Below are 20,897 nucleotides of genomic sequence, written 5' to 3' on the forward strand. Positions count from 1 at the left end.
AAATTCCACTGCTAGCAGGTTTGTTTTCCTTTATCCAAAATGATGGTCATGTAGAACGAAGGGTGTAAGAAGGGTGATGCTGACAGGCCTGCATATTTCCAGTATTTTCTGTTTGTATTTTTATAGTCATGTAATAGGTGGAAAAAATAGTGCATTTTGTAAATAAAAGAATCCATTTGAATTTAGAGTGGACACCTTTAAATAACACCAGTCTATCTCCCTTTTGGTTTAAAAATTAAACCTAGTACATCCTGCAAATAACGTGCAATTAAAATGTATAATAGTGGTTTTAATAAATGTGTATTTGAATGAAAACTCTTGAAAATTGTATTTGAAAATATAACCTACTTTTAAAATATCCCACTCTGAAAAGGAAACTTCACTCCAAACGTTTAAATAGGTTTACAATGAATCACACTGTTTTGATCAGAAACCTCACTGCTAACAGTTTCCCAATGTTGATCATTCTGCACAATAGCATCTCAATGATGTCTTCTGCAATACACAATACTTAAGTCACTGGGGCTGAAATTCTGCACTGGCTTTGGGGTCAGAGTTTCTCCAATGGAAGTGCCTGAGAGGCGGCTGGAAAATGGATTGAACATGGTTCCCCCAGAACTCTGCCTTGCTCTGCCCGGTCTGCCTCCTGATAGAGCTAATGGAACCCAGGCCTGTTTAGAGCAGGTGTAGGGTCTGTTATGGGCCTAATAAAGGGCCCAAAATGCAGGAGGGAGCAGGTAACAAGTCCCGGATTAATCTGTCCCCAAGACTTCCTTCGTCCACCTTCAAAATATCACCCTCCTCTGCCCCTTGCTCTGTGCTGCTGAGATGCTAATCTGTGCCTTTCTGTAATGTTCTCTTTGCCAAACTCATTGCTTCACTCCTCCATATACTGCAACTCATCTAGAACTCTGTGGCCATGTCCTCATTTTCACAAAGGCCCACACTGCTATCACCCCTTCCTACTTACCAAGCTCCTCTGGCTGCCCATGCCTCAATGAATTGACTTTAAGACCCTTGTTTTTGCAGCAAATTGCTTCTTGGCTTCACTGACCTTCTTCACCTGTATGTTTCTGTGCAGATGTCTGATCCTCCGAAGCCAACTTACTCCTCATTCCCTGCTTCCTCAGCTCCACTATTGGTGGCTGCTCTTACAGACATTATGTCCCTGCCCTATGGAACTCCCTCCCTCAACATTTCTGCCTGTAATCTCCCTCCATTTTTAAAAACTTCTTAAAGGCCTATCTCCTCAACCTTCCAAAAAGGCTGGCTTATGAAAACTTATCCCAAGGGAACAGATCCACTGGGAACAACTAGGCCTGTGGAAGAAACATTACTGGGTCGATATTAACCTCCCCCAAACAACGGGCGGGAGTGTGTCAGGGGTGAGTTAAAAATTAAAAATCGCGAAACGCGACCCCAACCCGTCGCGTCCGCGCCTGCTGCCATTTTTACGGCGGCGGGTTGTGAGGCGTGCGTGTGTCCCATCTTAGGAGAGGTTAAATACTTCATTATAATATTTAAATCAGGCTGCACAGCGCAGTTGGGAGCCTGATCTAAATTTAACAGCAGCCAGCCAGGTTTCCCAGGGCTCAGGAAACCCGGCAGCGAAATGGAGACAGGAGCAGCTGGTAAGTGCTTTTTTGGGCATTCCTTAAGGGTCAGGGAGGAGCAGGAATGCTCCTACCAGCCCCTCAACCAAACCTTCTGCCGATAGCCTCTCCTCACTGCTGTGATCGGCCTACCCTCACCCCCCTTCCAACCCCTGATCTCAAGCCGCCTGCCCCGCGATCGGCCAGCCCCACCCCCCCACCCAAAAGCCCCGATCTTTCCCTCCCAGCCCCCCTTCCGATTGCCGGCCTCCAACTCCCCCTTCCCACCCCTGCCCCTCACCAAGCCACGATCTTACTTGATTGCCGGGGCACGTCCCTAACGGTCCCCCGCTGTGGCCTTCTACCACTGACTTTCTTGCCCAGCACCCCAGTGATGTTGGTTGAGGAATAAATATTGGCCAGGACAGCGGGAGAACTCCCCTGCTCTTCTTCGAAATAGTGCCGTGGGGCCTTTTACGACCACCTGAGAGGACAGACAGGGCCTCGGTTTAACATTTCATCTGAAAGACGGCACCTCCGACAGTGCAGCACTCCTTCAGTACTGCACTGGAGTGTCAGCCTAGATTGTGTGCTCAAGTCTCTGGAGTGGGGCTTGAACCCAAGGACTTCTGACTCCAGTGAAGGAGTGGATTAGGCCACAGACTGGCCCCGTTATACAATAAGCCCATGATGATTCTTCAGAGGAAGTAAGGCAAAGGAGGGAGTCCCTCTTCAGCACTCAGTACTGCAGATCTCTAAAAGGATCAACAATATTGGAATTTGAAGTGGCCAGCCCTGTGAATACCTCCTTCACAGCGCTTCTCATTTGGAAGCAGTCCGGGAAAAATCTCCATTGTGGACAAATTGGCTGCCACGTTTCCTACATTACAACAGTGACTACACTTCAAAAGTACTTCATTGGCTGTAAAATGCTTTGAGATGTCCTGAGGTTGTGAAAGGCGCTGTATAAATGTAAGCCTTTGTTTCTTTCACTCTTTCTTTCTAACTGCATCCCAAAATGAGCCATCACCTCGAGGAACACAGAGATAAAGAAAGACAACTGAAAGAAAGGAAGGAAATTATGAGGTTTAAGACTGTCACTGACTTACAGATTTTTACTTCAAGATGGGCAGCAATTTAAGGAGAAACTTCAGACACTGATTACAGTATGTTGTAATTCGGATCAAATAATATTGTGTTTAGATTGCACAACCACTTAAAGAAGCTATTCTGTAGCCCATCTGTGGTTCTCATCTCTGCGAAATATGTCTTGTGGAATTTGTGGGATGATGTTTTGAAATCATGGCTGATGAATGTACTTTTGTTCATTGTGCCTCCCCATATCCCCCCCGCCCCCACCGCCCCCACCATGGCTGGGAAAACTCTACACAGATCAACAAATGGAAAACCGCATCCTGGCCTGTATGTTCAGGCTAAGCTCCTCAGTCAACCGGCACCCAGAAAAGATAGCAGTCTCGGCCATCTTCGTATTTTTCATCTGTCACATTGAAATTAAGTAGGAAATGTGATCCCAGACTCAGTAAAATATGGAGATTGGTGAAAGAAAGAACTTGGATTTATATAGCACCTTTCATGACCTCAGGATGTCCCAAAGCGCTTTACAGCTAATTAAGTACTTTTGAAAGGTAGTCGCTGTTGTAATGTAGGAAACACGACAGCCAATTTACACATAGCAAGGTCCTACAAACAGCAATGTGATAATGACCAGACAATCTGTTTTAGTGATGTTGGTTGAGAGATAAATATTGGCCAGGACGTAAGACATAAGAACATAAGAAATAGGAGCAGGAGTAGGCCATATGGCCCCTCGAGCCTGCTCTGCCATTCAATAAGATCATGGCTGATCTTCAACCTCAACTCCACTTTCCCCCCGATCCCCATATCCCTTCATTCCCCTAGAGCCCAAAAATCTATCGATCTCAGCCTTGAATATACTCAATGACTGAGCATCCACAGCCCTCAGGGGTACAGAATTCCAAAGATTCACAACCGTCTCAGTGAAGAAATTCCTCCTCATCTCAGTCTTAAATGACCAACCCTTATACTGAGACTATGCCCTCTAGTTCTAGACTCTCCAGCCAGGGGAAACAGCCTCTAAGCATCTACCCTGTCAAGCCCCCTCAGAATCTTGTATGTTTCAATGAGATCACCTCTCATTCTTCTAAATTCCAGAGAGTATAGGCCCATTCTACTCAACCTCTCCTCATAGGACAACCCTCTCATCCCAGGAATTAATCTAGTGAACCTTTGTTGCACCGCCTCCAAGGCAAGTATATCCTTCCTTAGATAAGAGTATGCAGTACTCCAGGTGTGGTCCCACCAAAGCTCTGTACAACTGTAGCAAGATTTCCTTACTCTTGTACTCCAACCCCCTTGCAATAAAGGCCAACATGCCATTTGCCTTCCCAATTGCTTGCTGTACCTGCATGTTAACTTTCTATGTTTCCTGTACGAGGACACCCAGATCTCTCTGAACACCAACATTTAATACTTTCTCACCATTTAAAAAATATTCTGCTTTTCTATTCTTCCTGCCAAAGTGAATAACCTCACATTTCCCCACATTATAGTCCATCTGCCACCTTCTTGCCCACTCACTTAAACAATCTATATCCCTTTGCAGACACTTTGGCCAGAATTTTAATATGCCGGCGGGATGTCAGCGGGGGGAGGGGGTGGCGCTGGGAGGGGGGGGGGTCAATGGGAATCCCCCCCCAAAAAAATCCCTACCTTTCCCCACCCGATCACGAACTAACTGATGGCCCTTAACATGGCTTCCGGATTTGCCGTCTGAATGCTGAGCAGCAGGTGAACTGTGCAACCGCATGACCTGCTGTCAGCTGGATTATTGAAAGGGCCATTGATGCAATGGCTTTTGTTGGAGAAAGGGGGATTTGCAAATAAAGGAGTAGTATAGGAGCAAGCCTGCCACCAAATTTAGTGACTCCTCACTTGATGTGCTGTTGGCTGGGATGAGGAGGAGGAGGGAAATATTCGACCTGGAGGACAGGAGGAAACACCCTGCCTCTGCCACCAAGAGGGTCTTGCTCGAGGTAGCAGAGGAGGTGACCAGCAACAGCAACGTCTCCCGCAGTTGGATGCAGTGCAGGAAGCGTTTCAATGACCTAACCAGGTCAGCAAAAGTGAGCCCACTCACCGATTCACCTGCATTCCGTGGTGCACATCTACCACCCCCCCCCTCAACTCACGTTCTGCCCTGCAAAGCGTATTCCATCACATCACTCCTCACACCCATTTAAGGCTCACTGCCAACCTACATTCTGTGCACTGCCTCACCTCCCCATTTGTGAACCCACCACTACCACTCACCCCAATCCTGATGCAATGTGATGTATCTGTTTGATAGTCACCCTCTGATGCATCTCTTCTTCATTGAGGGCCTCATCCAAGGCGATTCATCCATCGGGTGACCCCGTCATCCTCACTCACTCACACTTCTGTACTTTCTCCCCTTGTAGGAGAGGAGGCGAGGACTGGAGGGGGGCCACAGCAAATAGTGGTCCTCACAAGGCAGAGGAGGAGGCCCTGGAACTTACCCGCAGGGTCGAGTGCCTGTCCCTCGGGGATGCCGAGACTGGCACCCCACAAACGTCTGGTGACACAAGTTTAACATTCATCACAAACAACATGAATTGATGTTATTAATGATTGCCATATTGCATACGTCAGCATTACATACGTCAGTATTACATCGCAACATTACATCTGTGATGATTCTTAATATTGCCTTCTGTTCTCTTCCAGGTCCTTCAAGAACTGAAGTGATGGAAGAGGACGATTCCTCAGAGGAGCTCCCTTACTCTGAGGGCGCAACATTACATCTTAGTCAGCCATGCACCAGCGTAGATACTCACATCTCAGTGGGTCCTAGTAGTGAGCTAGCATTGTCACCTGGTGAGTCAACACACACAAGTGAGCACTAAGAAACACGGGTGGTAGAGGCAGCTGTGGAGAGTCCGCGTCGGTGGGCACACTCCTCTCCAGGCTCTGTTCAGCTGGACGCAGATGCTGCACCCCGGGGGCCATCGTTTAAAAGGAGAATGATTGAGGGGCAGCAGCACATTTGCAAGGTACTGGAACAGGTGCCACGCACACTCTCCACAATCGCAGAGAGGATGGAGGAGTCCAACTCCTACATTAGTGGACTGGTGGCACAGGTAAGTGTGAGAATGTCTGCAATGGAGAGAAGGCTAGCCTCCATTGAGCTTCAAGCATGGCTCACAAATGAGTCCATTCAGGCCCTGACAGCGGCCGTGCGGACTCAGGGTGAAGAACATTCTGCCGCCTTAAACAGGCTGACAGATACTTTAAAAGTGGCCTTACAAGGCATCACACATGTCCTCTAAACAGGGTGGTAGGAGTGATGTGGCCCTGGCCCAGGAGAAGGATGATGGCGAAAGGGGACATGGAAGTGGGGATGCCACTCAAAGAGCTCCCTCGTCTCTCACCTGTTGCCCCCCCTCTCAACCAGTACCTGCAATGCTGCCTCCTCTCCAGGTGGCTGAGTCTGCCCCTGCACAGCAGCAGGCGGAGCAGTCTTTGGCGGGGCCCTCATGGGCTCCAAAACCCAGAGGGCGTAGACCCAAAGCACCTCAACAGTCAGGACATGAACATGAGCAACCTGCCACTACCTCTGCTGCAGCCACAGGGGATGTAGTAGGAAGCGAAAGTCGAAGTTTTTGTAATCACAAAGGGGATGCACAAGGGTGTTTGACAGATTGTCATGTTTTTCATTTCTCTTTGTTTTTTGTTCCATGCACATTAAATGTTATAATTCTCACCATCACTGCCACATCTTGCCCATTCTTGAGTCCCTTTGGTGATAGCGCACTTTCACATGAACAGCGAGCCTTGATGCCACCCAGTGTGTGCGTTTACAGTGGTTGGATGTGCGGTTGTAGGAATGTTTTGTGTGGGGGTCGGGGTGGGGGGGGTGGGGTCTGGTGTTGGCTGTGCTCATTCCAGGTGGTCATAGAACTTGACTATCCTCACTTTGCACATCTCCTTGGGAGAACCTGTCAAATATTAGTGCCTCCCTGGCATTACGAGCAGCCTGGTGAGCCGCTGCTCTGCCGATGGGTTCCTCCTCCTCCTCCTCCCCCTCCTCCTCCTCCGCCTCCTCCATAATGTTAATGGCAGATGTTGATGCTTCATGACGGCATGGGCCCTCATGCACCGGTAACCCTCCCTGTTGAGCGATGTTATACAGGAAGCAACAGACGACTATAATTCTACCCACTCTCGCTGGTGCGTACTGAAGGCCTCCCCCGGATTGATCCAGGCACTGAAACCGCATCTTCAGCATTCCTACGGCATGTCCAATTACACACCTGGTGGTGATGTGACAGTGCCTCGCTGGTGGAGTTTCTCAGAGGTATCATGAGCCACGTCTGCAGGGGGTATCCCTTGTCACCAAGGAGCCATTTCTTGATGAGTGGAAGAGGGCCGGGATGTTAGATTCTCGTAGAATGAAGGAGTCATGACAGCTACCAGGGAATCTGGCACACAGCTGCATAAACCTTTTCCGGTGGTCGCAAACGAGTTGCAGATTGATGGAGCGATAACCCTTTCGGTTGATGAACAGTCCTGGCTCACGTGGAAGTGCTCGGATTGCCACGTGTTTGCAATCAACTTAACCCTGTACCCATTGGAAGCCAGCTAGAGAGCGGAAACCCACCGCCCTCTCAGTCTGGCTGATGTCGTCCATGAGGAAGTTGACGTGGTGAGACATTCTGCAAAACAATCCATCCGTCACCTGTTGTATACACTTGTGAGTAGACGACTTAGAGATTCCGCCAATGTCACCAGTGGCGCCCTGGAAGGATCCGGAGGTGAAGAAGTTGAGGGCAGTGGTGACTTTAACTGCCATGGACAAAGAGGTGCCACCAGGCCCAGCCGGGAACAGCTCCGCTTGAAGGACCCTGCAGATGTCTGCGACCACCTGGTGACTCACTCTGATCCTTTGTTGACACTGCTCCTCAGAGAGGTCCAGGAAGCTGAGCCTCTGTCTGTAGACCCTCTCACGTGGGTAGTGCCCCCTGCGATGTCAGGCCCTCGGTTGTTCCCCTCTGTGCTCTTGTGCAGGTCCCTGTGGCGCACTTGTGTCTTGTGAAGCTGCAAGTGCTGGAACTGCACACCGTGCCTGGCGAGGATGGTGATGTTCCTCCTCCTCAGATGTACTGGTGAATACAGCCATTCTGCCCCCCACCCATCCTGATGTTGTCAGTTTGAGGGGGTCCAAAAAGTAGGTAAATATGTCTGAACACAAGAATTCTTAGTGTTAACAAAGAAATCTCAGTCTAAACACAAAGAACGCCCAGCCAAAGGTTTGTCTGAGAGAACTGAGTGCCCTACTGCAAAAACTCACCTTTTATCCCCATCTGTAAAACAGTGATTTAAATGGCCAAATGGCTGCCAGCTGCAATCCGCCCTCGTTCCCATGGCGTCTTTCAGACCCCATGGGAAACACGTTGAGGCAGGGCTAAAATTGTGTCCCTGCCTCAATACACGAACTATAAACTAGTTAAAGTGTACTTTAATTCATTGTTTAAATATCGGCCCGATGGCTTTAATTTCCAGAGGGACTTCCGGCTTCCTGATTTTTTGTGCACACCCAGATGTGTCTGGGTCGTACGTGTTTCTTGGTGGGTTGGAGCCAGGGTTCCCTCCCGCTCCATAAAAATGCTATCTTGTTTGCCCCTCTGCCTCGAACCCGCCCGGACTTGGCTGTTAAAATCCTGCCCTTTGTGTCCTCCTCACAGCTTACTTTCCCACCTAGCTTTCTATGGTCAGCAAAGTTGGTTACATTACACTCGGTCGCTTCATCTAAGTCATTAATATAGATTGTAAATAGCTGAGGCCCAAGCACCGATCCTTGCGGTACCCCACTAGTTACAGCCTGCCCAACCTGAAAATTTCCCGTTTATTCCTACTCTCTGTTTTCATTCTGTTAACCAATCCTTTATCCATGCTAATATATTACCCCCAACCTCATGAGCCCTTACCTTGCGCAGCAACCTTTTTTGTGGCATCTTATCAAATGCCTATTGGAAATCCAAATATACTACATCCACTGGTTCCCCTTTATCTCCCTTCCTAGTTACATCCTCAAAAAACTCTAATAGATTTGTTAAACATGATTTCCCTTTCATAAAACCATGTTGACTCTGCCTAATCATATTATGATGCGCCCTGTTCTAAGTGCCCTGTTACTACTTCCTTAATAATGGATTCCAGTATCTTCCCGATGACTGATATCAGGCTAACTGGCCTATAGTTCCCTGTTTTCTCTCTCCCTCCTTTCTTGAACAGCGGTGTTACATTTGCTACCTTCCAATCCATTGGGACGGTTCTAGAATCTGGGGAATTTTGGGATCACAACCAATGCATCCACTATCTCTGCAGCCACCTCTTCTTTCCTAGGATGTAGGCCATCAGGTCCAGGGATTTGTCAGCTTTTAGTCCCATTAGTTTGCCTAGTACTTTTTCTCTACTGATATTACTTGTTTTAAGTTCCTCACTCTCATTTGCCCCTTGGTTCCCCACTATTTTTGGTAAGCTTTTTGTGTCTTCTATGTGAATTTAGATACAAAATATTGGTTTAACGTCTCTGCCATTTCCTTATTCCCCATTATAATTTTGCCTGTCTCAGCCTCTAAGGGACCAATGTTTACTTTTGCTATTCTCTTCCTTTTTACATACTTGTAGAAGCTCTTACAATTTGTTTTTATATTTCTTGCTAGTTTACTCTCATTCTATTTTCTCCCATTTAATCAATTTTTTGGTCATCCTTTGTTGGTTTCTAAAACTCTCCCAATCCTCAGGCTTACTATTATTCTTTGCAACATTATAATCTTATTCTTTTAATCCAATACTATCCTTAACTTCTTTAGTTGCCACGGATGGATTGCTTTTCCTGTGGAGTTTTTATTTCTCAATGGAATGTATAATCATTGAAAACTCTGAAATATTTCTTTAAATGTTCGCCATTGCTTATCTACCGTCATATCTTTTAATCTAATTTCCAAATCTACCTTTGCCAACTCGCCCCTCATACCTATTTAAGGCTTTATTTAAGTTTAAGACTCTAGTTTCGGTCTTAAGTACGTCACTCTCAAACTCAATGTGAAATTCTTTCATATTATGATCGCTCTTCCCCAGAGGCTCCTTTACTATGAGATTACTAATTAACCCTGTCTCATTACACAATACAAGATCTAAAATAGCCTGTTCCCTGGTTGGTTCCACAATGTGTTGTTCTAGGAAACTGTCTTGAATGCATTCCATTAACTATCTTTGCCAATTTGATTTGCCTAGTTTATATGGAGATTAAAGTCCCCCATGATTATTGCATTACCTTTGTTACAGGCTCCTAATATTTCTTGATTAATACTCTGTCCAACAGTATAGTTAGGGGGCCTATAAACTACTCCCACCAGTGTTTTCTGCCCCTTGTTATTTCTTATCTCTGCCCATACAGACAGTGGGAGAACTTCCCTGCTCTTCTTCGAATTGTGCCATGGGATCTTTTATGTCCACTTGAGATGGCAGACAGGGTCTCGGTTTAACGTCTCATCCGAAAGACAGCACCTCCGAAAGTGCAGCCCTCCCTCAGTACTACGTTGTAGTATCAGCTGAGATTTTGTGCTCAAGTCTCTAGAGTAGGACTTGAACCCACAGCCTTCTGACTCAGAGGTGAGAGTGCTACCACTGAGCCATGACTGACATATTGTGTTCCTTGTGTTCCTCTATGTATGTGGATTCCTGTTAGAAGAATCACTGTTGATCTCAGAACACAGTTAAAAAAACATGTTGAAATATATCACATGCTTACAAAGTGGAAATCAACCATGGGTGTTTGTCATCCCAGTGACCAAGCAGTTCTCCATATGGCAAAACCATCAAGCACATTGCTCGGAGGGCCGAGGGCTGACTGGACTAACTTAACAATCATGTGACTTGGGTTACAAATATTTCTGGCTGATTCCCAGGTTTGATGAGTGTGTGTAGCCTGCCTGGCTCGCATTGAGAAAAAAAAGACACAGATAGCAACATGTGCCAATGGTGTTGACTCATTGGCAAGAGACCAGGGCTGATGTGGAAATGTACTCCACAATTTCTTTTTGAGGGTCAGTCACTGTTATTCCTGCCTCTTATTATCTCATAAGCTCATACACAGGCCTTTTTTCTATGCAATTTAGGTGGATTGTACATCTAAAGCAATGCAGAGAACTGCCTGCCCTAGAGGGAATATGGCAATCAGTGAAACCAAATGTGAGTGATGATATCCATCCTGACCATTTCTCCTTTGGTCTACAAGTAAAGGGTTAAGGAGTTGCAAACAATAACATCTAGGATTAGTTTTTCTCTAATTTAACTAAGGCTGTGTTTTCATATCTGTTAAGGTCAGAGCCCCTTGGCATTTCAGCACAATCTCCGGCCTTCCGAAAAAAGAGAGAAACACTCGAGGTAATTGAAATAACACTATTTGTTCTTTTAAGCAATTTCAATCACAGATTGGCCTCTTGTGTTAATGAATTCTACAGCTCATATTTGCATTAAAGGTTGCTTTAAAGGGCCTATTAAATATAACCTTCCAGAGACTGTAGGAAATCTGATAATGGTAATGAGCACAATTGAGATGAGCCTCATTTTGTAGCTATAACCTGTGCTATCTAATTTTATAACAGAAATTTCTTAATGGTTCAGAACTTGAGTCTGACCCAACTGTTTTGGAACAAATTATCCTCTAATCACAGCATGCAAGTGGTAATTAATACATCTTGATTTTAATCATAAGGCAGATCCAACACCCGTGTCTCCACATCAAATGAATATTCAGATACTGGTGGACCTAGGGTCTGGTTCTCCCGCTGTGGGTTCCCAATCTCAGTTTTGACATTGTGGGGAAGCACTGGGCAGAGGCCATGTTCTCTCGCAAAGTTAAAAGGGAGAGGAAATCAAAATTAAAATGCCATTTGCATTTATAATCTACCTTTAATACAGAAAAATGTCAATAAGTGCTTGGCAGAGGAAGAAAGGAATAGGCAAGAGCCTTTGTGGGGATGTCAAGAGAAGTGACTGAAGGGTGGTTTGAAGGGATGGGTCTTAGGGAGGCTTTTAGAGACGGAGAGAAACCAAAGCCTCTTTACTACTCCAGGATAATCACAGCTCCCTTTTTTCCATAATAAACTGCTTTTTAAAACCCCTTCCTTCAGCATCATTTCCAAAACCAAATGCAAGGAGCGCTTGGTTTGCTTGGAACTAATTTTTGATCACCTTTGGGGATTGGAGAGGAACTTCTCAGAATTCTTTTTTCCCCTGAATTGGCCTCAGGTTTTTTTTTCAATCGATGTTTTTTGCCTCTCCCAGGAGATTGGCTGCTGGTGGGTGGGGGGTATTGGGGGTTGTGTTGCTTAGTTGCAACAAGGCTGTGTGTGACACTCTTGATGGGCCACCTGATCTCTTTCTGTCCATCTTTTTTGCATAGGTTCGTATGGAAGATTGAGACCACCTGTACAGCTTCCTCAGCTGCCACATTCTCCTCCTGCACTTATTGCCGCTGATCATCCCACATCTCCTAGCTCACCCAAGCCATATCTCTTTGTTACTCTGAAGCTTCTCTCAATCTCCATCTCCCAAGCTTATCTCCTGCTCCTCAATCTGATCCACCCAATCTCTGACTCCTCAATTACCCTTCCAGGCCTCCATGCTTCCTGACATAGTTAATAGCTAACTTTGCTCTGGCATATGTCCCTCTTCCTTTCAAAACCATCGCTATCACCTCCCCCTCCCCCCCTCTAAAAGCTCACCCTTGACCTCTCAGGTCTCTGGAACTACCACCCTATCTAACTTCTCTTTCTCCTGCAACTGTGTCATTGCCTCCGAGCTGCATTCTCATCTCTCCCACAACTCCCTGTTGGAAAAGGGATGAAAAATAAATATTTCAAAAAAAAGTCAATGAATGAAAAACATCTTTAATGATGACAAACAATGGAATTTGCTGGAAGTTGTTACTTTTGAGCTATCCTCCACCCTAAACATTCAACGCAGCGCAGTTATGAATATCAAACGGAATATTTTTACACAATACGGTAAGTCAGTGCTTAACTCATGCTGGCTTTCTATTAGTCTGTCCTCCCTTTAACACAAAATAATTTTGTTCAAATTTGTGTCGGTAATGTTTCTCATTGAAAGGACTGTATCCAAGCCTGTGGACATGTAGCAAGTTGTGGGATTTCAATGTTGCTGGGCTAATGGACGCCTCATTCATTATGCACTTTCTCTTTTAAATATAATCAGATTACAAGGGAAAGTTTGTTATCTGTAGGCAGTCCTTCTTGCAACTCTAACCTACAATCCCCTCTCTTGCCTTTGTAAACATTCTGGTCTTGATTTTATTTACATACCAGTGGATCATCAGCAGAATTGCACACAGTGGAGTATAAATAGGGATGCCAACCCTCCAGGATTGTCCTGGAGTCTCCAGAAATTAAAGTTTAATCTCCAGGATACTGCTTGAGCAAATCCGGGAGAAAAATCATAAGGACGCTAAAAGAATTGTGTGGGCTTTTTTCATTTTCTTTGAACACTTTCGTTTTTTAGTTACGAAAATGTTGGAAATGGGATATAAAGGTTGTCTTCCTGGGCAGGACTGTAGGAGGTGGGAGGTCATGTGATGAAACCGCCAGGAATACGTCCAACCAGAGTTGGCAACCCAAAGTATAAATTCATCAGCGCCCGCAATGCGCGCCCGAACCGGGAGGTCAGACCTAAACAGGGCCTCAGGCCTCATTAATATTAACTGGGCGACCTGTCGCGCCTCCACAGGCAGCTCACCCATTTGAAGAAAGTGGGAGGGGCTGTGGAGCAGCAACTGTGGAGGTGGGTGAATGATCGATATACCATGGAGTCGTGAGAGCACTCCTGCTCCTCCTGGCTCCACATCACTGATTTATTTTGAAAAATCACTTACCTTTCGGTGGCGGTTGCTCGGTGACCGCTTAAGAATCCCGAGCGGAGCAGGCCCGGCTCCTACTCCGCTCCGTGACATCGGATATCAGCTAGCAGGCCCAAAACAGGCTTATCTAAGGGGCCTAATACCTGTTTTAGGCAGCCACCAGGGACGCCTGAAAAAGTCCCATCCCAATATTGGGCGTCCTTTTGGGCATGAGACGTTAGTCCCCGAAATTGGCCCTTGTTACGCCCTTTTTGCTCCTGTAAAACGGGCACATCAAGGTCCAATTTCTACCCCAGAAAGTCAGAGAATAAGTCCTTTCTTTTTCTCTCTTATTTATCTCTGTTGTCTTCAAGTAAAAAGCAAAACGTTGCAGATGCTGGAAATTTGAAACAAAAGCAGGAAGTGTTGGAAAGACAGGCAGCCTCTGTGGAGAGAACAGACAAGATAATGTTTCAGGTGCGGATCCTTCATCAAAACTGAAAAATAAGAGGCGGGCAGGAATATTACGTAAAATTACATAGAATTTACAACACAGAAACAGGCCATTTAGCCCAACCAGTCGATGCTGGCGTTTATGCTCCACACGAGCCTCCTCCCACTCTATTTACCTCACCTCACCCTATCACCATATCCTTCTATTCTGTTCTCCCTTGTGTGTTTATCTGGCTTCCCCTTAAATGCATCTGTGCTGTTCGCCTCAACCACTCCATGTGGCAGTGAGTTCCACATTTTCACCACTCTCTGAGTAAAGAGAGATTAATACAATCAATACAATATTAATATAATCAGGTAAAAAGAGATTGGGGATAATAAATTATATATAAAAACATAGACAAGCACTGGAAGAAACCATGAGTGGAATGTGTAATGGATCATTTCAGTGAAGTAATGGATGGAAGCACTAAGATATTAAAGAAACACAAGGACAGGTCAATAGCCAGGAAAATGGGAGGACTGGGAAAATGCAGGACAATGGAAAACGTGGAAAATCTGGGAGTCAGATGTGGAATTAATACAGGTTTGAAAATGTGAATATAGCAAAGTTTGCAGTTAATTAAGTCAATGTTCAGACCAGAGGGTTGCAGGATGATGAGGGAAAGACGAGATATTGTTCCTGAAGCTTGCAGTGAGCTTCTTTAGAACAATGTACGAGGCCAATGACAGAGAGGTCAAAATGGGAATGGGACAGGGAGTTAAAGTGACAAGTGACAGGTAGCTCGGGGTTGCACTTGCAGACAGGACAGAGCTGTCCGGCAAAGCAGTCACTTGATTTGCATTTTGTTTCCTCAATGCGAGTAGCAAATCATAGAATCATAGAATGGTTACAGCACAGAAGGAGGCCATTCGGCCCGTCGAGCCTGTGCCAGCTTTCCGCAAGAGCAATCCAGCTAGTCCCACTCCCCCGCCCTTTCCCCGTAGCCCTGCAAATTTTTTCCCTTCAAGTACTTATCCAATTCCCTTTTAAAAGCCACGTTTGAATCTGCCTCCACCACCCACCCTGGCAGTGCATTCCAGATCATAACCACCCACGGCGTAAAAAAATGTTTCCTCATGTCGCCTTTGGTCCTTTTGCCAATTACCTTAAATCTGTGTCCTCTGGTTCTCAACCCTTCTGCCAATGGGAACAGTTTCTCTCCATCTATCTAGACCCCTCACAAGACTCCTCAAACAGAATCACACAGCAAAGAAGGAGGCCATTCGGCCCATCATGCCTCTTTGAAATAGCTATCCAATTAGTCCCACTTCCCTACTCTTTCCATAGAATCATACAATCTTACCGCACAGAAGGAGTGAGGCTCCCTGGGTATATGCACCAGGAGGCAAATCCAATCCATGGTCTCAGATACTGTATGCTGGATTAGAGGATAAATTGCTGTGCCATACACAAAAAGTGTTTGAGGCCCTGGTGTGGGAGGAGGTGAATGGACATGTGTTGCATCTCCTGCGTTTGCACCGGATCCCTCCCTGAAATCATCAGCACCATCTCCTACCGTTATTCATTCTTTCCCAGGACCTCAGATCTGTGGTACCCACCTTAGTCTTTTCTTCATACAACGGTAGAGTACCAGTGTGAAGCAGTTTTGCTTCGCACAATGTTAAGCAGGTGTAGGGTAAATCTCGATCAGCACCCAACCTAACTCCAGGTTTACATAACTCAGTAGCGTCGGTTATAACTTGGGGAAGAAAGTTGTATTTCTCATCCCCTGAGTTCTACTCCATAAGACCATAAGAGATAGGAGCAGGAGTAGGCCATTCGGCCCCTCGAGCCTGCTCCACCATTTAATGAGATCATGGCTGATCTGATTTTTACCTCAACTCCACTTTCCCGCCCTTTCCCCATATCCTTTGACTCCCTTGCTGATCAAAAATTTGTCTAACTCAGCCTTGAATGTATTCAATGACTCAGCCTCCACCGCTCTTGGGGGCAAAGAATTCCAAAGGTTCACAACCCTCTGGGAGAAGAAATTCCTCCTCATTTCCGTCTTAAACAGGCGACCCCTTATTCTGAGACTATGCCCCCGGGTTTTAGATTCCCCCATGAGGGGTAACATCCTCTCAGCATCTACCCTATCAAATCCCTTCAGAATGTTATATGTTTCAATAAGATCTCCTCTCATTCTTCTAAACTCCAGTGAGTATAGACCCAACCTGTTCAATCTTTCCTCATAATAAAACCCTTCCATACCCGGAATCAACCTGGTGAACCTTCTCTGAACTGCCTCCAATGCAAGTATATCCTTGCATTGCTCATACTCACTTTTGTCCATGTTTACATCTTATATATACTTACCAAATCGACAATGCCTTCTTGTTCATTATTATTGTAAGTACTGTAAGGGTACAGTGTGCACTATTCCTGCCTGATGTTAATAAGGGGTTAACTGGCACCATCAAGTGGCAGAAGTGAGTACTACCGCACTGAGTAATTGAACTCAAAATCTGCTCCTTTATTGTCCTTAGCCAACAGAAAAAGGGGATAAAATAAGGAAGGAGGGAACAAAAATAGGAGTGCAAAACAATAGGAAAGAATGTGACCCTGTTACGTAAATGATATTTTAGATTCCAAACTAATTGGATGCTCTGGCAGGATTCAATATATGATTCTTGATCATCCCATCATAACATTAACTGCAATACAGCCAAGATATAGCTCCAAATTTCTTTGAAAATATCCGAAAATAAAAGGAATTAAAAGCTTTTAATATAATTAATGGTCAGCCATTCACAGGCTTCAAAATAGTATTTGCCCAAATAAATACAGCTGCTAAACGAACATGTACTGCGGGCAGGATCACAGGGTGCTCGGAATTGGATGGAATAGCTTTTTTTTTCATTCGTTCATGGGATGTGGGCATCGCTGGTGAGACCGGCATTTCTTGCCCATCCCTAATTGCCCTTGAGAAGGTGGTGGTGAGCCGCCTTCTTGAACCGCTGCAGTCCGTGTGGTGAAGGTTCTCCCACAGTGCTGTTAGGTAGCTTGAGCTATTGATCAGTTCTGAACACATTGAGCGACATCCAAAGACAATGCACGCATCTTGACCAGGCTGGGAAATGCATTCACCGTAGCCCGCAGAAATAGCTAACAGCAACCAATTTTAACCCAATTTGTGCTCTAACCACCAAGAAAGAATCCAATAAATAATCCATCATGGACAAAAAAGTTTTTTTTTGTCACGAGCACTGTAAACAAATTCACCAAAATCCAGGACAAGACCTATCTAAGTTTCAAAAGCAAGACAATACTCAGAGGAATGGCCTCCAGACGTGCCACCTTTTTATTAGGTCAAAAGGTGAGGACAGGCTGGACAGTACTGATTAGCAACATGACAGCTCCAGTGTCCCAATGCACCACAAACAAATGTTTATAGTTAGCTGCTCGAGTTTTCATCTATGTAAAATGTTTTATTTATTTACCAAAATCGTGACACGAGAATGCGATCAATCAGAAGCACAACTACATATAAATACTTGGCATTGGGAACCATCAGGGCAAATCTTTGGTGGGGAGGAGTATTTGCCGCTAACGGAGCCCGCCCGCATTTCCTGCATTCTCTGTGCCCAAGTGATCCAAACCCCAGGCGCAGAAACAGGAAGCTCTGTTCCTACATCTTTAGATCAGGAGAAGCACCACGTATGATCTGGCCACATCCTTACCTGAAAGGACTTGCATTTATATAGCGCCTTTCACTTCCTCAGGAGATCCCAAAGTGCTTTATAGCCAATGAAGTACTTTTGAAGTGTAGTCACTGTTGTAATTTAGGAAACGCGGCAGTCAATCTGTGCACAACAAGGACCCACAAACAGCAATGTGATAATAACTAGATAATCTGTTTTTTAGTGATGTTAGTTGTGGGATAAATATTGGCCATGACACTGGGGAGAACTCCCCTGCTCTTCTTCTCAATAGTGCCGTGGGATCTTTTACATCCACCTGAGAAGGCAGATGGAGCCTCATTCAAAAGACGACACCTCCAACAATGCAGCACTCCCTCAGTACTGCACTGAAGTTACATCGAGTTACATCAAAACTGCAGCACAGAAACAGACCATTCGGCCCAACTGGTTTATGCCGGCATTTATGCTCCACATGAGCCTCCTCCCTCCCTACTTCATCTAACCCTATCAGGATATCCTTCCATTCCTTTCTCCTTCATGTGTTTATCTAGCTTCCCCTTAAATGCATCTATACTATTTGCCTCAACTACCCCTAATCCGCGTTCCACATTCCTACCACTCTCTGGGTAAAGAAGTTTCTCCTGAATTCCGTATTGGATTTATTAGCGACTATTTTATATTTATGACCTCTAGTTTTGGACTCAAACATTTTCTCCACATCTGCCCTATCAAGCCCTTCCATAATCTTAAAGACCTAAATCGGGTCACCCCTCAGCCTTCTCTTTTCTAAAGAAAAGAGCCCCAGCCTTTCCTGATAAGGATATCTTCTCAGTTCTGATATCATCCTTGTGAATCTTTATTGCACCCTCTCCAAAGCCTCTATATCCTTTCGATAATATGGAGACCAGAACTCTGCACAATGTTCCAAGTGTGGTCTAACCAAGGTTTGATACACGTTTAATATAACTTCTTTGATTTTCAATTCTGTCCCTCTAGAAATTAACCCTAGTGCTTGAGTTGCCTTTTTCATAGCCTTATTAACCTGTATCGCTACACTTAGTGATTTGTGTATCTGTACCCCTCAAATTCTTTGCTCCTCTATCCCATTTAGATTCTTATTATCCAAGCAGTGTGTGGCCTTCTTATTCTTCCTACCAAAGTGTTAGCCCGGATTATGTGCTCAAGTGTCTGGAGTGGGACTTGAACCCACAACCTTCTGACCCAGAGATGAGAATGCGACCCATTGAGCCATAGCTGACACTGGGTGATGTATGTGTTTACTATAGCGAATCCAATGATTGGTTTAACGTGGATTTAAACCAATTTCTGATTGTAAGTAAGCCTATCAGCGCACCTTTAATTCAAATTCCTGTAGATTTGTTCACAGTGTGTTGCTTAATCTAGATCAGGTTCTTACTTTCAGTGCAGATTAACATCCTCCATGTTCAGCCTGAGGTGAGGGAATCTCCTTACTTCGCAGACTCTGAGTATATTTTTGTTTCAGACATCCACCTGAAGTGGATTTTTGTCTTCACTGCCTGGACAGTGATCTGTCTGAGCAGACATTGATTTCAATGAGTGAAAATCAGGCGAGTTCTATAAAGAGCAGGCGATTTGCTCTGCCAGATTACCACCCAGGTGATGAAGACGAAAATATACCAGCCCCTCACCCCCATCTTTTATCTTTGGCTTATGTCTACATTACATTTAAAATTAATGCCATATTTCACACACAACCTAAAATGAGAAATAATAAACTTTTCATTCATTTATTTTAGATTGCCATAAAATGCTATATAATTCACATTTAACTTTCGTATGCACCCCCGCCCCGGGTCAGGTGGGAACAGGGTGGCAGCACGATCAAAATGGCTGCAAAGCACCTGTCGCCCCCCCCCCCCCCCCACTTTCCGCCATTTTGGTGGGAGCCTTCAAATGGGCAGCCCAGGTGTCCGCCGGAAAAGCAGGCGGGAGCCTCAATAGCCCATGCAAATCGGGGTCCTGTCACAACAACAGCACCTCCCTGCAATTTTAGCCTCCCCCTGGGCTCCACCGTGCAATTGCTGGATTTGCCGCCTCTTCTGATCGGTGAGCTGCTCCAAAAGGCGTCAGATTTCTTGTTTCGTGCAAGGGCATTTGCATTTGGATAAACGGATCTGATTGATTTAGTAACAACATTTAGAAATTTAGAAATTACATCAAAAAAATACCTGCTGGAAAATGCCCTACCTTCCCATATTGCTAGATTTTCGTTAGGAGGAAAGGAAGGAATTTGCATTTATTTAGCGCCTTTCACAACGTCCCAAGTGCTTTACAGCCAATGAAGTACTTTTGAAGTGTAGTCACTGTTGTAATGTAGGCAACGCGGGAGCCAATTTGCAATGTGACATTGACCAGATAATCTGTTTTTTAAGTGAGGGATAGATATTGGCCAGGGCACCAAGGAGAACTCCCCTGATCGTTTTCAAATAGTGCTATGGGATCTTTTACATCCACCTGAGAAGGCAGACGGGGCCTCAGCTTAACATCTCATCCAAAAGATGGCACCTCTGACAGTGCAGCACTCCCTCAGTAGTGCAATGAGGTATTAGCCTAGATTTTGTGCTCAAGTCTCTGGAGTGGGATTTAAATCCACAACTTTCTGACTCAGAGTACCAACTGAGCCACAGCTGTTAGGTAAGTGATAGGAAGCAAAGGCGGGTAAATGGATTTGAGGTACAGGTCAGCCATGATCTAATCGAATGGCAGAACCGGCTCGAGGGGATGAATGGCCTACTCCTGTTACTATATGCCCACTGAGTCACACAGCTGGTTAAGGACAGGTAAGCTGGTGTTGTGTCAGTTTGTAGTGAGGCCTGCTGGCTCCATATAATCAGATAGCGGTCCCAGAGAGGTACTCCTAGTCTAATGCCACTCTTAAAATATTTAACAACAAGCTTGAACATAAGAACATAAGAAATAGGAGCAGGAGTAGGCCGTACGGCCGCTCGAGCCTGCTCCACTATTCAATAAGATCATGGCTGATCTTCTACCTCAACTCCACTTTCCCACCCTATCCCCATATCCCTTGATTCCCTTAGTGTCCAAATATCCATCGATCTCAGTCTTAAATATATTCAATGACTGAGCATCCACAGCCCTCTAGGGTAGAGAATTCCAAAGATTCACAACCCTCTGAGTGAAGAAAT

This window comes from Heptranchias perlo, chromosome 22 (genome assembly GCF_035084215.1).
Source record: "Heptranchias perlo isolate sHepPer1 chromosome 22, sHepPer1.hap1, whole genome shotgun sequence".
Lineage (NCBI taxonomy): Eukaryota > Metazoa > Chordata > Chondrichthyes > Hexanchiformes > Hexanchidae > Heptranchias > Heptranchias perlo.